Source organism: Oncorhynchus tshawytscha, linkage group LG28 (assembly GCF_018296145.1).
Source record: "Oncorhynchus tshawytscha isolate Ot180627B linkage group LG28, Otsh_v2.0, whole genome shotgun sequence".
In the NCBI taxonomy this organism is placed as follows: Eukaryota; Metazoa; Chordata; class Actinopteri; order Salmoniformes; family Salmonidae; genus Oncorhynchus; species Oncorhynchus tshawytscha.
This window is the reverse complement of record NC_056456.1, coordinates 9,632,526-9,646,395: the sequence shown is the minus strand read 5'-3', so window position 1 is coordinate 9,646,395 and position 13,870 is coordinate 9,632,526. Positions and strand designations below refer to the sequence as shown.

The 13,870-nt window shown below is 39.3% G+C and overlaps 1 protein-coding gene across 1 annotated transcript in view; it reads left to right on the top strand.

The window, feature by feature from the left end:
• Positions 1–9,177: 9,177 nt before the first annotated feature.
• The window catches only part of LOC112226612 (serine/threonine-protein kinase tousled-like 1-B), a 40,981-nt gene continuing 36,288 nt past the window's right edge, over positions 9,178–13,870 (top strand). The window contains exon 1 of the mRNA XM_024391062.2: positions 9,178–9,414. The gene's annotated coding sequence lies outside the window, so the exon portion shown is untranslated. The remainder of the gene's footprint in view (positions 9,415–13,870) is intronic.

Sequence of the window (13,870 nt, the reverse complement as noted above, 5' to 3'; positions counted from 1 at the left end):
GCTATAGAGTGTTTGTTTACATTTACAAACATTGGAGAAAAACAAGTTGACATTTTGGGTTCTTGTGGAGTTGAACTAAGTTCATGAGGCATTTATAAGTTATATTCTTCAAGAATCAATGGATATATATATCTTAGCACAGCTGAAAACTGTTGTCCTAATTGAAGAAGCAATAAAACTGGCCTTCTTTAGACTAGTTGAGTGTCTGGAGCATCAGCATTTGTGGGTTCGATTACAGGCTCAAATTGTCCAGAAACAAAGTACTTTCTTCTGAAACTTAAATTCTCACATGGAATACCCTTCAATTCTAAGAATAAAAATAGACTGAGGAGTTTCAGAAGAAAGTACTTTGTTTCTTGACATTTTGAGCCTGTAATCATATATATATACCACCGTCTATATTGTAATGACCTGACTACTAGATCATAAAGGAACAAGGGGAACCACTACTTCAAGGTCTCAGAGCAAGTGACGTCACCGATTGAAACGCCACTAGCGCGCACCACCGCTAACTAGCTAGCAATTTCACATCGGCTACATTGACACGGGCTACTGTTTGACAGTAGCCCATAAGCCAATCGTGACCTTCTCTTGTGAAGCCCATAAGTAAGAGAGAGAACAAAGGCTACACCTGGTCTTAACTTCCAATGCTCCACCCCCCTGCCCAACCCCCTTCCACGCCTCTCCGCCAACCGCCACGATGCGCGGCATCAGAACATTCCAGGCATTCCCGTGATTGGTAGATAGCAGGTTGATTGGCACGTCGGACCCCGCGAACACTGGGTACTGGTAAGTACAACACAACCACCTACTAGCCTAACACATAACACACAGCTGTCTGTGCGGGTCGCTAGATATGTATAATTTCCAAAAATGAATGCAACTACCGATTTCCCCTTTAAATCTATCAAAAGTGTGCGAGTTTGAGCATGTGTCCATTAGGCCAATGGATTATTATTTTTTTATCAGCATGAATTAGATTGTGCAATAAAATACTCATTTTTAGGCTGGGATCCGCACTATGCTGCTGTTACAAGATCGCATTTTTCACTGGCTGTCCACTGGTTTCAAAAACAATGATTGATAGGCAGTTTAAACTTCTTGAATTCATCCATTATTGGTTTCAAATACACATTTAGATTTGTGAATAGCCATCCACATCAACCACAATCCGTAAGGCGCAAATAGCTAAATGAGAGGGCAGCAGTGTGATTCACATCAATGCACTTTGTAAATATCAATAATAAGTGATATCCTTATTGCCGTGGACAACACCACCATTGTCATCCTTACCTCCAAGCGTTCATTCAAATTGGATAATCTTTGGATGCCAACATCAGTCGCTCCATTGGAAGACATAGCTTGGACAGTAGCCTATAAAAGCCTATTCCTGCACTTTTCCCGCGATCCATCAAACACATTAGTTGTGTCATTATAGTGGTCTCTGAGTTATGGTCAGACTCGCTCACGTTGAACAAATTTAAAACGGTGCCTTTTTTCAATACTGATTTGAATGTCATTGAGAAAACAGAGAAGTGTCAAATATTTTTTCCTTTATTTTTTCCTTTCTGAATTTAAAATGTATCCTCAAAGTAATAATGTAATTTTTCAAAAGTATCTGTAATCTGATTACAATATATTTGCTGGTAATGTAACAGATTACAATTAGTTTTTTGTATCCCATTACTCCCCAACCCTGCTAGCAAGCTAGCTAAATGCGAACAAACAGTCAGTATGTTTTAAGGTGACCATCAAACATGATCAACTCGCGTATCACGTTTTTAAACTAATAAAACATGAAAGTAGCTAGTATTGCATAAACTTTATATAAACAACGCTTTAAATGAACTCCAAATCGCGTGGTTACAGAAGATCGCTAGCTAACAGTACAGTACTAGGTAGGTGGAACTGACAGCTCCCCAGGCCCAAACAATGATGATGAATGGATGATGTCAACATACTATAACGACCCTGGGTCGTTACTAATAAGTAAGGAATACTTTCCACACAGACGCTAATCTAAGGTCAGTTTTGTGTTTATCCCATCCTGGTTAAATTTGGAATTCGGGTGGCTAATCTGATTCTAGATCTGTGAACAACTTCCACACATATTAGTGCTACCCTAGGATCATAACCAAAGCCGCCTTAACACTAACCGTAACCATTTTTAAGGGACGTCCCAAAGACCCATAATAGCAAGAACCATTTAGCTACAAGGATGGAAAAATTGCATTTGAATAGCCTCATGTACCGCTAGATGGAGCCAATGGTTAATATAAAATAGCAGATTGACCCTGGCTTTTTCTCATCAAGGAGTTAAGAGAGTCATTCCCTGTAAACCCTGGCTCTCATCAACATTAAACGTCTGGGATAAACATTATATTCCAAGGTAGATCAGGTTACAGACATCTGTACTTTGGGGTCATCATGCTCTCTTTCTGATGTTACATGTCTTTGAGTTTGTGTACATTTGTTATAACACGTGATTGATATGTAAAATAAGGAATTAGTGGATACACATTGGACCTCAACTGTTGTTCAGTTCATTGCTTTGTACTTCTGCTAGAATGGCTAAACTGTTATATCAAGAGAACTGTTGAGCAAGTATATGAGCTATTTGTTTACAGTTAAGGGTAGTGGGTTGGGGTAAGAGTTAAAGGTTGAAATTATGTTGGTTTGAAAGTGTTGTACTTTGATCTTCCGCTCAAGCGTGGCCAGATACTGATGACCCCACGTTCCCTATTCACTTGCTCACTGCAGCTGCTTTTCAAAATGGCTGCCACCTCTCTCTATGCCTTTCTTATAGACTGGCGGATATTTGATGCTCTTGGAATGCCCTGGCTCTGGTTCTCATCACATGGCAGCAAGCAGTAGTCTTGGATCTCTCTCTCTCTCTCTCTCTCTCTCTCTCTCTCTCTCTCTCTCTCTCTCTCTCTCTCTCTCTCTTGATCTCTCAACATTAGTGAACTAAATTTCTATAGGGAATGACTGTCATGTTTATACAGCATAAACTGTAATGTTCTTTCGGGCTCTTTGTGTGTGGATGGGAAGAGAAAGAGCGTGTGCGCTTCTATTCAATATACTGTATTTATTCAATCTTCCTCTGTAACAATGACTGTAAAGGGTTATCATTCTGTTACCATGGAAACTCATCTCATGATTTAAAAATCAGGTTACCATGACTGAGCAGGTGCATATCGGTTGTGTGTGTGTGTGTGTGTGTGTGTGTGTGTGTGTGTGTGTGTGTGTGTGTGTGTCTGTGCCTCACTCACTTTCTCCACCAAATATAACCCGTTTCATTATGTAACTTGCAACTGAAACAAGTGGTAAAATACCCGCCCCCCCAACATACACACTCTCTCCCCCAAACTCAAAAAACAAGCTCTCATTCAGAGGAAAAAAAACATGAAATATTCACACGTTTCATTCAAGCCTGCAAATATGTATTCACAGATAGAAAACAGTGAGTTCAGTGAGTGTGAATCTTATGCTTTTCCTCTTCTCCCAGACCTACTGTAGGCTCTCACACACTAACACACACCACCACAAGAGTGAGTCTTTACTTAGGCAGGTGTGTGTGTGCATGTGTGTGATGATCCTTTCTCTATGATAACTTTGTGCTGTCAGAATCAGAAACGGCCCGTCTGTTTTTGTTACAGAGACAGACCTCGGCAGCGGAACCCACTGTGAGTTTCTTATTGTTCAGTCAGTGCCATTGACCTGCCTTCACCTGGTCGGCTCCATTAGGGTGTAAAGGATTCAGTCATTCACCCAGTAAACAACACAAACAAGTCCAAAGATAATGTGTGTGTGCATGTGTCCCTTTGTGCGTGAATTCCACAGTGATGTCACAAAAGCTTCACCACAACATAACATATAGACCTAGCTGCAGGCTGATGCATTGCACCAGATTTGGAACAAAGCATTTTCTCCATCGAGATCATATCATTGTCTTCCTGCTACATTCATGTTCACCTCTTTAATTTTATAGGATGCCTTAGAACATGTTTCAATACAACAAAACTCATGTTTTCAACTCACCATGTGTAGTAGCAGAATTCAAGCATCGACACACACACACACACAGGCATTTTGCTACACCCCGCAATAACATCTGCTAAACACGTGTATGTGACCAATAAAATTTGATTTGACACACACACACACACAAAGCGATTGAATATTTATAAATTGTGTAATACACATGGTAAGAATCATGTAAGAAACAATACATTTCTAGCTATTCATTAAAATACTGCTTTATCTCTGACAGCCTGTGTAGCTAAACAAATGCTAACATCTGAAAATGCATTTATGCCTTAATACTTCATGTGTAGCCTATACTTAAAGGCATTCATCTATCTCTATGTATAAAATAATAAGGAAAACCTATTGTGGTCATATTGAATTTAGTTTTTAGCCTATACTATTTAATTATATATATTCTGTATGTGGGAGGAGGAGAGAAACTTGTGACTTTCGGCCATTTTTGGGGTGTCGTTTCATTGTTTCGCATCATCACATCCACAGCACGAGCTAGGTGTGCGCCAATCATAGATATAGGTTTAGAAGAACTTTTGTCCCACACAGTTTTTGGTGGTGCACTTTTGTTAGCTGATCAACTCATATCTGTATATTTATATAATATGACCAATATAAATTGTCATTTAAATACACATAATTCAACATATGGCACAGAATATTCAGATAATGGCTATACATACATTCTTCAAACGTTCTAACTGGAATTCTATATTCCACCATGGAGCATTGCTTTGAGCATATCAGTTCTACTAATTGTAATTCTATGCTGCTAACCTCGCGATAGCCACTTCAATGACTGGAGACTTACCGTTCTCTTAGCAGCAGGATATTATGCTGGCACCACGATCACAGATTTCTTTGTTTTCAAAATAAGAGTTCCCCTACAAAGACATGCCAGACTTTGGGAATATAGATTTTTTTTAAGCACTAGTGCAGTACAACTGTTTTTCAAAGCATTGCAGCCACCTTTTAAAAAAGTATTTTATTACATTTTTAATATTGTATTATTTATACCAGAATTTATTTTGAAAGTTTACACAAATACTGGTAGGTTGAAAGCTACGGTATAGGCTATATATATATATATATATATGATACTCCCCGTTGGGGAGTTGTAGCAATTTTTGCTGCAACTCCCCAACGGGCTCGGGAGGCGAAGGTCGAGTCATGCGCCCTCCAAAACATGACATGCCTAACAGTGCTTCTTAACACCTGTCCACTTAACCTGGTTGCCAGCCGCACCAATGTGTCGGAGGAAACACCATCCAACTGACGACTGAGCTCAGCCTGCAAGCGCCTGGCCCGCTACAAGGAGTCGCTCGAGTTGCTAGAGTGTGATGAGCCAAGTAAATCCCCCCCGGCCAAACCCTCCCCTAACCTGGACGATGCTGGGACAATTGTACGTCGCCCTATGGGACTCCCGATCACGGCTGGTTGTGATACAGACCGTAGCACCACTCGGGGCGCCAAGAAATAACATTTTGCCAAAATACAAATATATTGTCATGACTGTCCTGTGAGAATCCAAATAGGTCAGATCAGGTTTGCAATTAATGACTTCAATCAGACCCCCTCTCACCCGCAGAGGGGGGAGGAAAGAACTGGTGGTGGTTAACAACTCACACCCTGTTGTTAATCAGGGACAGAACATTCAGCTCTCTCTCTTCAATGTTCACAAGAGGAATGTATTTTGTTTCCACAGACTTTTCCCGCTGAAACTCTAACACATTCTAATGCAACTACTGGAACAATATTTCTAACATAGAATGTGGGGAATGGTCAGAGGGGATCTAAAGAACACTAATTTTGTTTTGTTTGTTATTTTGTGATGTCATTAAACATGTTATAAAGGAAACTCTAACTTGCAAAGACATGTACAAAGTTTCCATCCTATGCGTTAAGCATGAAATATGACAAATTATGAAAGTGGTTTTGTTAAGAGAGGGTTGATTTTAGGAGCCATAAGAGATAATTGTTTTACATGAACTTTGCACAGTGACATGTCCCGGCCCTGAGAAGTGGTGTAAAGTACTTGAGTAAAAATACTTTAAAGCACTACTTAAGTATCAGACCTCAGAATAAGACCCAGATGCAGACAGTTCAAAGTAACACAAGTATATTACAAAAACAGGGGGCAGGCAAATGACAGGTCAAGGGCAGGCAGAGGTCAGTAATCCAGAGCAGAGTCCGAAAGTTACAGAACGGCAGGCAGGCTCAGGGTCAGGGCAGGCAGAGGTCAGTAATCCAGGGCAGTGTCACAAGGTACAGAACGACTGGCAGGGTCAGGGCAGGCAGAATGGTAAAAACCGGGAAAACTAGAAAACAGGGACTAGAGAGAAAAACAGGAGTACGGTAAAAACACTGGTAGGCTTGACGAGACAAGACGAACTGGCAACAGACCAACAGAAAACACAGGTATAAATGCACAGGGGTAATGGGGGAAATGGGCAACACCTGGAGCGGGGAGGAGACAAGCACAAGACACGTGAAACAGATCAGTGTGTGACACAATAGGGTCTCTACAAACCAAATATGTATAGTTTCGGAGTTGTCGTACATACCCAGAGGCACTTCATTCTCCACCCCTTCCTTAGCCCCTGATGCAATACATTGTAATAGACTGTACATGGGATACATATTGTCTTGTAGAGAGAACCTTTCTACCCATCTCAGCTAAAGTGTGGTGAGAAATAGGGATTCATATTTTCCCAAAAACCAACCAAGTTTCAATAGCGGGAATAATTAATATATTTATCCAGAGAGTCCCGGGAATAACCGCAAAAATCAGAAGTACCCATTTAAAGATTTAAAACCAAGATATGGTCACTATTCCAGGGTTCTCCCAAAATAAGATTGTCGCTGCGACACATTGTAAAGATTTCACAGCAAGTCAAATGGACATTTAGTAATGATCAACTGACTTTGATCGCCAATGACATGGTTGTGAATTGTGAAACAGGCCGTTCTTAAATTCGAAGCGTTATCATGATCCTCAATTCATTCAGCGCATTTCAGCAGTAGGCCTAGTCTAATCTCTCATGGACGGATTCACGTGTAAATGGCGAGGATCTGTCAAAAGGGTCATGTAGAATTATGTGATTACGAGCTAGAGTAGTTCCTGGTTTTGGGTTCTCTTCATTGATTATTTGAACGGATCAGGAATAGGCGAAGGTGGTGCTGTAGTTATTGTACTCCCTGGGAAACACTAAAGACGGACCATTCGTTCCACATGAACATTTTCATTAAATGCAATGTTTCACATTGGCACCCGCCAAACAATTGTCTCATGCAGGAATTCCCAAACTGGGGTACGCATACCCCTGGCCGTTTGGGGTATGCCAAATAAAAAAAGTGATTCACAATTTTTTTTAAATAATAAATAACTACAAAAAATATATATATACATATTTGTATTTATTTATTATTATTTATTATTTATTGCTGTGAATGATTAATTTCTTTCATACAAATCCTAACCTTCTGACCCATTCCACACATCTGCTGTTTGTCATGTAGACTAAGAGGGTGTATCTTTACTATAAAATATCTTTCTATTCTTTGTATGTCAGAGCTCTCAGCCCAACTCAACCAGCCTCATTATTGCAGAGCACTCACTCTATTCACTTGTGTGTGTGGTGTGACTTGCTCCTTATTAATACGTTTTGAATAAAGTAATATCCTGATTGGTGATTGATCTTGTCTCTCCTCATTATTGATTAGAATCTCAACTACATTTTTGACGACAAGGATGGGATTTGCAACTTCACCTGTTGACTGCTCCTGAAGATCTAGATAAACTGTGCATAGGGGATCTGAAATTGGGCTCTCAGGGAAACCACGATCATGAAAGAGCAGCTGGGCCCGCCTAAGATCTGAGAGGAAGTGGGCGCCGGTGGATGCCAGATCCCGAACATAGTACTGAGAGAGTTGAGCTTGGACAATCTACCAATAGGTTAAGAAGCCCCTTTTGAGGGTACGCTCAGAGCGAGGTCTTCCTCAGAGGGCCACAGCTGAGGTGACTAGCAGGACTGAGTTGAGTTGAGTTGATAAGAGTGTTCTTAAGTGAGGTATCCTTGGGCATAATTGTTAATTAGCCAGTTATGGGCAACCAAAAGTCCAGATCCGTGATACTGATTTGATCACAGTAGGACTGGTGAGGTTAATGTGTAGAGCAAGGGACTAAAGCGTGACGCCTTACAAGGGCACCTGGCTTGGTGAAGTTCAAATTATAACGTGCAATGTTTTGATGAAATGTTTTGATAAATGAGTTAAACAGGTATGCCCTGGGTTACTATTTTTTTATGCTATTGTGAGTGTTTGGTTATTCCTGGTACTTCACCTGAGGTGGAGGTCAAATATACGAGGAAAGATTGGATTTTTGGGACAGTGTTACACAATTAGATAGAAGACATGGGTACTCTGTTGGTAGTTCTGCACATTTGGATAGACATAAGATAATCTATACCACAGTAATCGCAGTAGGCAATATCCTAGTGTGGAGACTACACCCCATTTTATGACCACCAATTAGGAAATATTTTGGTATGGGTTTCCCTGCTCATATAGACAGGGATTGAAATCTCAAAAAAGCGTTAACCGGTTTTCCTGTCATTTGTCTCATTCCCCTGTGTGTCCTGTGTTTGTGAATGTAATGTGAGAGTTGTGTGAGTGTAGAAATGAGTGTTCTTCTGAAGGATAATAACATATAGAAATATGTATAATAAGCTGATTTAAATTGGGTTAATAAGTTTCGATATAACGTTATCTTGGAGATCTGTCCATCACTGCCCATCATAGAATATCACAGGGTGGTATTGAGCGCGGGATGTTATTTTAGATAGTAGCGGCAAGTCTATAATTTCTGGAAGTCTAGAAAACCATTGAGGTGTCACGTCTTGACCTTAGTTCCTTTTTATGTCTCTATTTTGGTTTGGTCAGGGTGTGAGTTGCGGTGGGCATTCTATGTTTTTCATTCTATGTTTTGTTCTGTGTGTTGTATTTCTATGTGTATGGCCTGGCATGGTTCCCAATCAGAGGCAGCTGTCAGTCGTTGTCTCTGATTGAGTACCATACTTAGGTAGCCTGTTCCCACCTGTGTTTGTGGGTAGTTGTTTTCTGTTTTGTACCTTGTGGAACTGTTCGTGGGTTGTTTTTGTTCTTGTCTTTGTATTTACATTTTTTATTATGAATACTTACCACGCTGCACCTTGGTCCTCCAATCCTTCCAACAGCCGTTACATGAGGATACGTGTGGAGCATTATTTCCATGACCGACTGGGCAGTGTCTGGGAAACCAACATTTTTTGGTCCTGCTGGGAGTATGTTTGAAGAGCTGCTTTCTAGCGATGGAGAGTACATGGAGTGGTGGATGTGAGTACCTAAGATTTCTAACGTTATATATTGATTCTGTGAATATATGAAAATGTGACAAATTGTATGTGTGTGTATAATCAGATTTGATGAAGTCATAATGGAATGAATAATGATAATATACCAACTTGTGCACCCATACGTAGACATATGTAAAGGGTGTACAAAGTATTCTGAGGTTCAGAGTGGTCTGTTTTTAAAGATAGAAATTGATTGGCGTATGTCCACTTTTGGTTGAAGTATGGGAAATTGACTTACCCTAACCGGTGTAACTATAAAATGCTTATGGGATTTTCTTTTTGCAGTATGAGAGGAGTTGCTATATTATCGACTAATCCCTATTTCCACACAGTTACAGCGAATTAAGATGGAATCTCAATGTAACGTGGTACATAGCCAAATTCATCTTTGCAAAGAAACACTTGGATGAATTGTAAGGCTATTTTCTGTTTAATTGTGTCTTATGTGCCAGATGTTAAGAATTCAAACCATTGTAATTGGGTTATTTGTGGGATTTACAGTGCCTTGCGAAAGTATTCGGCCCCCTTGAACTTTGCGACCTTTTGCCACATTTCAGGCTTCAAACATAAAGATATAAAACTGTATTTTTTTGTGAAGAATCAACAAGTGGGACACAATCATGAAGTGGAACGACATTTATTGGATATTTCAAACTTTTTAACAAATCAAAAACTGAAAAATTGGGCGTGCAAAATTATTCAGCCCCTTTACTTTCAGTGCAGCAAACTCTCTCCAGAAGTTCAGTGAGGATCTCTGAATGATCCAATGTTGACCTAAATGACTAATGATGATAAATACAATCCACCTGTGTGTAATCAAGTCTCCGTATAAATGCACCTGCCCTGTGATAGTCTCAGAGGTCCAATTTTTCAGTTTTTGATTTGTTAAAAAAGTTTGAAATATCCAATAAATGTCGTTCCACTTCATGATTGTGTCCCACTTGTTGTTGATTCTTCACAAAAAAATACAGTTTTATATCTTCATGTTTGAAGCCTGAAATGTGGCAAAAGGTCGCAAAGTTCAAGGGGGCCGAATACTTTCGCAAGGCACTGTACTTGTCATTTCAATAGGCATAGGTTCTATGTTACTGACACCTGGGATTCTGATTGTAATTCAACTATTGGTATGTTTTGCTTAGATATAGAAGCCGGTGTTTGTTTTTAAGATGTCAACTGGCCGTTTTAGAAGCTTGCTTAGTTCAAATTGAAACACATTTATTCAACATGAATGGAGAAACCGACAGAATTTTGTTAATTTCAATCACTAAATTGAATATTAATACTGGATATGAATTGAATATATACTTGTCAGCAACACCCAGTGTTTGTTTTATTACCTGTGGTCTTATCAGAAGGGACTGTTAGCTAAATCTAATGCATTATAATAATAACGGATGGGCAATTGCGCTAGAGCTGTGACCATGATCTTAATTGATAACTAAACATGGGTATTAATTATTGCATGATAACACAAGGCTACGACAGCAAGTTGTGGGCAGAAAGAGGCTCTAGTATTGCGAACTATTTGGATGTATTTTGTGGATTTGGCACATTGTGTGTGAATCTTAAAATAATAGACATTTAATAAGTGTAAAGCAGACAGAGAAGAGGAAGTTAAGTTTTTTTTTTTTTTTTTTACCTTAACATATACTGGTAAGAATAGAAGAGTTTCCATGTTAGTCTGTGGGTGTACGCGACTGGTGCTCGCTGAAATTTAGTGGACTGTAAGGGACGAAGTGGGTTAAGTTTGGTGTAGAGATGACTAAGTTGAATGCGAAGATGTTCTTTGACAATTTCTAATTGTTATTACTCAATTCTATAGTTTTGGTAACACCAGTGATTTATTAAGCAACCAGTTCATGTATTCTCAAATAATAATCTGTTTCCATTATGTGGAACAGTGTCAAGTAATTGAAGTGGATTGCAGTTTTGACTATTATGCTGATGACAGCACCAACTTTAAGGTTCTAGATTTGTTAAACAGTTATATTTTTACAAAATCACTGCAACAGGTTGCAATGATAAGATTACCGGAAAGGGGTTCTGGGTTTGTTTACTTTAGGTGGGTTTGTTTACTCTGTGATTAAGTCTACCAAATGGTTTGCAAATTCCCCCACACACCTCCCCTATTATGAATATTTGTTAGTGTTTTTAACTTAAGGTATAGGGGGCAGCATTTTCACTTTTGGATAAATAGCGTGCCCAATTTCAACTTCCTGCTACTCATGCCAAGAATATAAGATATGCGTAGTATATTTGGGAGGGAACACTCTGAAGTTTCTAAAACTGTTTGAATCATGTCTGAGTAACAGAACTTATGTAGCAGGCAACCCAGAGGACTAACCTTTCAGAATTTTTTTTTTTTTTTTTTAGGTCTGTCTGTTTGAGTTCTCATTGGGAAACGATATTTCTTAGGCACTGTTTTTCAGTTCCTTCCACCTCCACTGGATGTTACCAGTCTTTGGAATTTGGTTGAGGTTATTCCTTTGTGGAATGAAGTACGGCCATCTAGGAAATGGGTAACACTGAGTTGCGCAAGACTTGAAAAGTAGCGTTAGTTTCCTCGTCCTCTATTAAACTTCAATTTGATCGTTTATTAACGTTTTAAAAATACCTAAAGTTGTATTACAAAAGTAGTTTGAAATGTTTTGGCAAAGTTTACAAGTAACTTTTGAAATGTTTTTTTAGTGACTTTGCGCAATTTGGAAGCAGTTTTTTTTTCTGGATCAAACGTGCCGAATGAATTTGATATAATAAACATTTTGGATGTATATATATATATATATATATATATGTATATGGACGGAATTAATCGAACAAAAGGACCAATTGTGATGTTTATGGGACATATTGGAGTGAGTATCTCTTACATGTGTGATTTAGTTGAAAGTTTGATTTTTATATAATTTTATTTGAAATTGCCGCGCTGCATTTTCCCTGGCTTTTGGCTAAGTGGGACGCAAGTGTCCCCTATACCATAAGAAGTTAATACCATGTCTGATGGCCATATTGTGAGTGGTCTTTCATTTGGTTTTAGTGGGTTTTTCACTGGTTAGAGCTGTGGTATCTTAAAGTTTTTATTTTCTGAGTTAACTTAAACACGAATTATTTTGATAAATGTACTGAGAAATTACTGAACCTGGGATATGAAATGTTTGACTGTTTTTAAATGATTAGTCTAAAATAGAAATAAACACTTATTTGAAGGACCTCTGTCCTGACTTTCTAGTGTTGATTGATCACCCTCTATCAGAATTCAGGATAAGACCCAGACGCAGACTGCTAGAGTCATAGATGTTTATTGATCCAAATAGAGGGCAGGAAAAATACAGGTCAAAGGCAGGCAGATGTCTGTAATCCAGGGCAGAGTCAATAAGGTACAGAACGTCAGGACAGGCAGAGGTTCATAAATGGGTCAGTCAGGCAGGTACAGAATGGCAGGCAGGCTCGAGGTCAAGGTAGGCAGGATGATCAGAACCGGGGAAACTAGGAAACAGAACTTGAAAGCAGGGAGATGGAAAACAAGCTGGTAAGACCTGACAAGATGAACTGGCAACAAACAGGACACCGGTATAAATACGCTGGAGATAATGAGGAAGATGGGTGACACCTGGAGAGGGGTGGAGACGAGCACAAAGACGGTGAAACAGATCAGGGTGTGACAGCCCTCACTGGAAAGCTGAAAGATATTGGGTGATTTAAAGGTAATATGTAATACTGATTTGAAGGCCATTTGTAATACTAATAATTATGAAGTTTATAGTTCATATCCCTATTTGTGATTTGGACCACGGGAGAAAGACAGTGCCCTTGAATAAGGGGAGGTTGTCTCAAGGCTTTCCTACGGGGTAAACTGTTTCTATACGGTGTTATTAAGGGTAGTGATCCTAATTCGATTTGGTATTTTAAATAGTTTTATTTGACCAGTTTTTTTTTTTTTACACCGTTTTGTGAAAATGGGGGAATTACCAGTCTGCTGAGGGGTTTTGGATTGAAGTTTTAAACACATTGACTGATATATAGAAGTGTATCGGGTGATATATGAAGGAGTGTTGTGTGGTTTGTTCTATTTCTTCAGTATAAATCTCACCAGATTGCGTCTGCTGGATGATCGCGATTACTCTCTAAGGATTAGCAGTCAAACTTCCTGATCCTGTGACTCTGCGGTGAGGTTGACAGTGTAATAGGGGAGTAAGCCAATTTGAAAGAATTGTTTCAACAGCATGTGTTTTGTTTGTTTTTAGGATTTTGTATCAAGAACATTGGTAAAAGTAATCATTTGTCACAGTCAATGCTTGTCTGGATTTCCTGAATCAGAAATGCACTGAACTGTTCTGATCTGTCCTCTCTCGAGGTTATGGTGAAGGTGAGTACAGATAATTCAGCCATGAACATTGTGAACCTCAACCCTTTTAACCGGCTGAAGAAATGGCGTT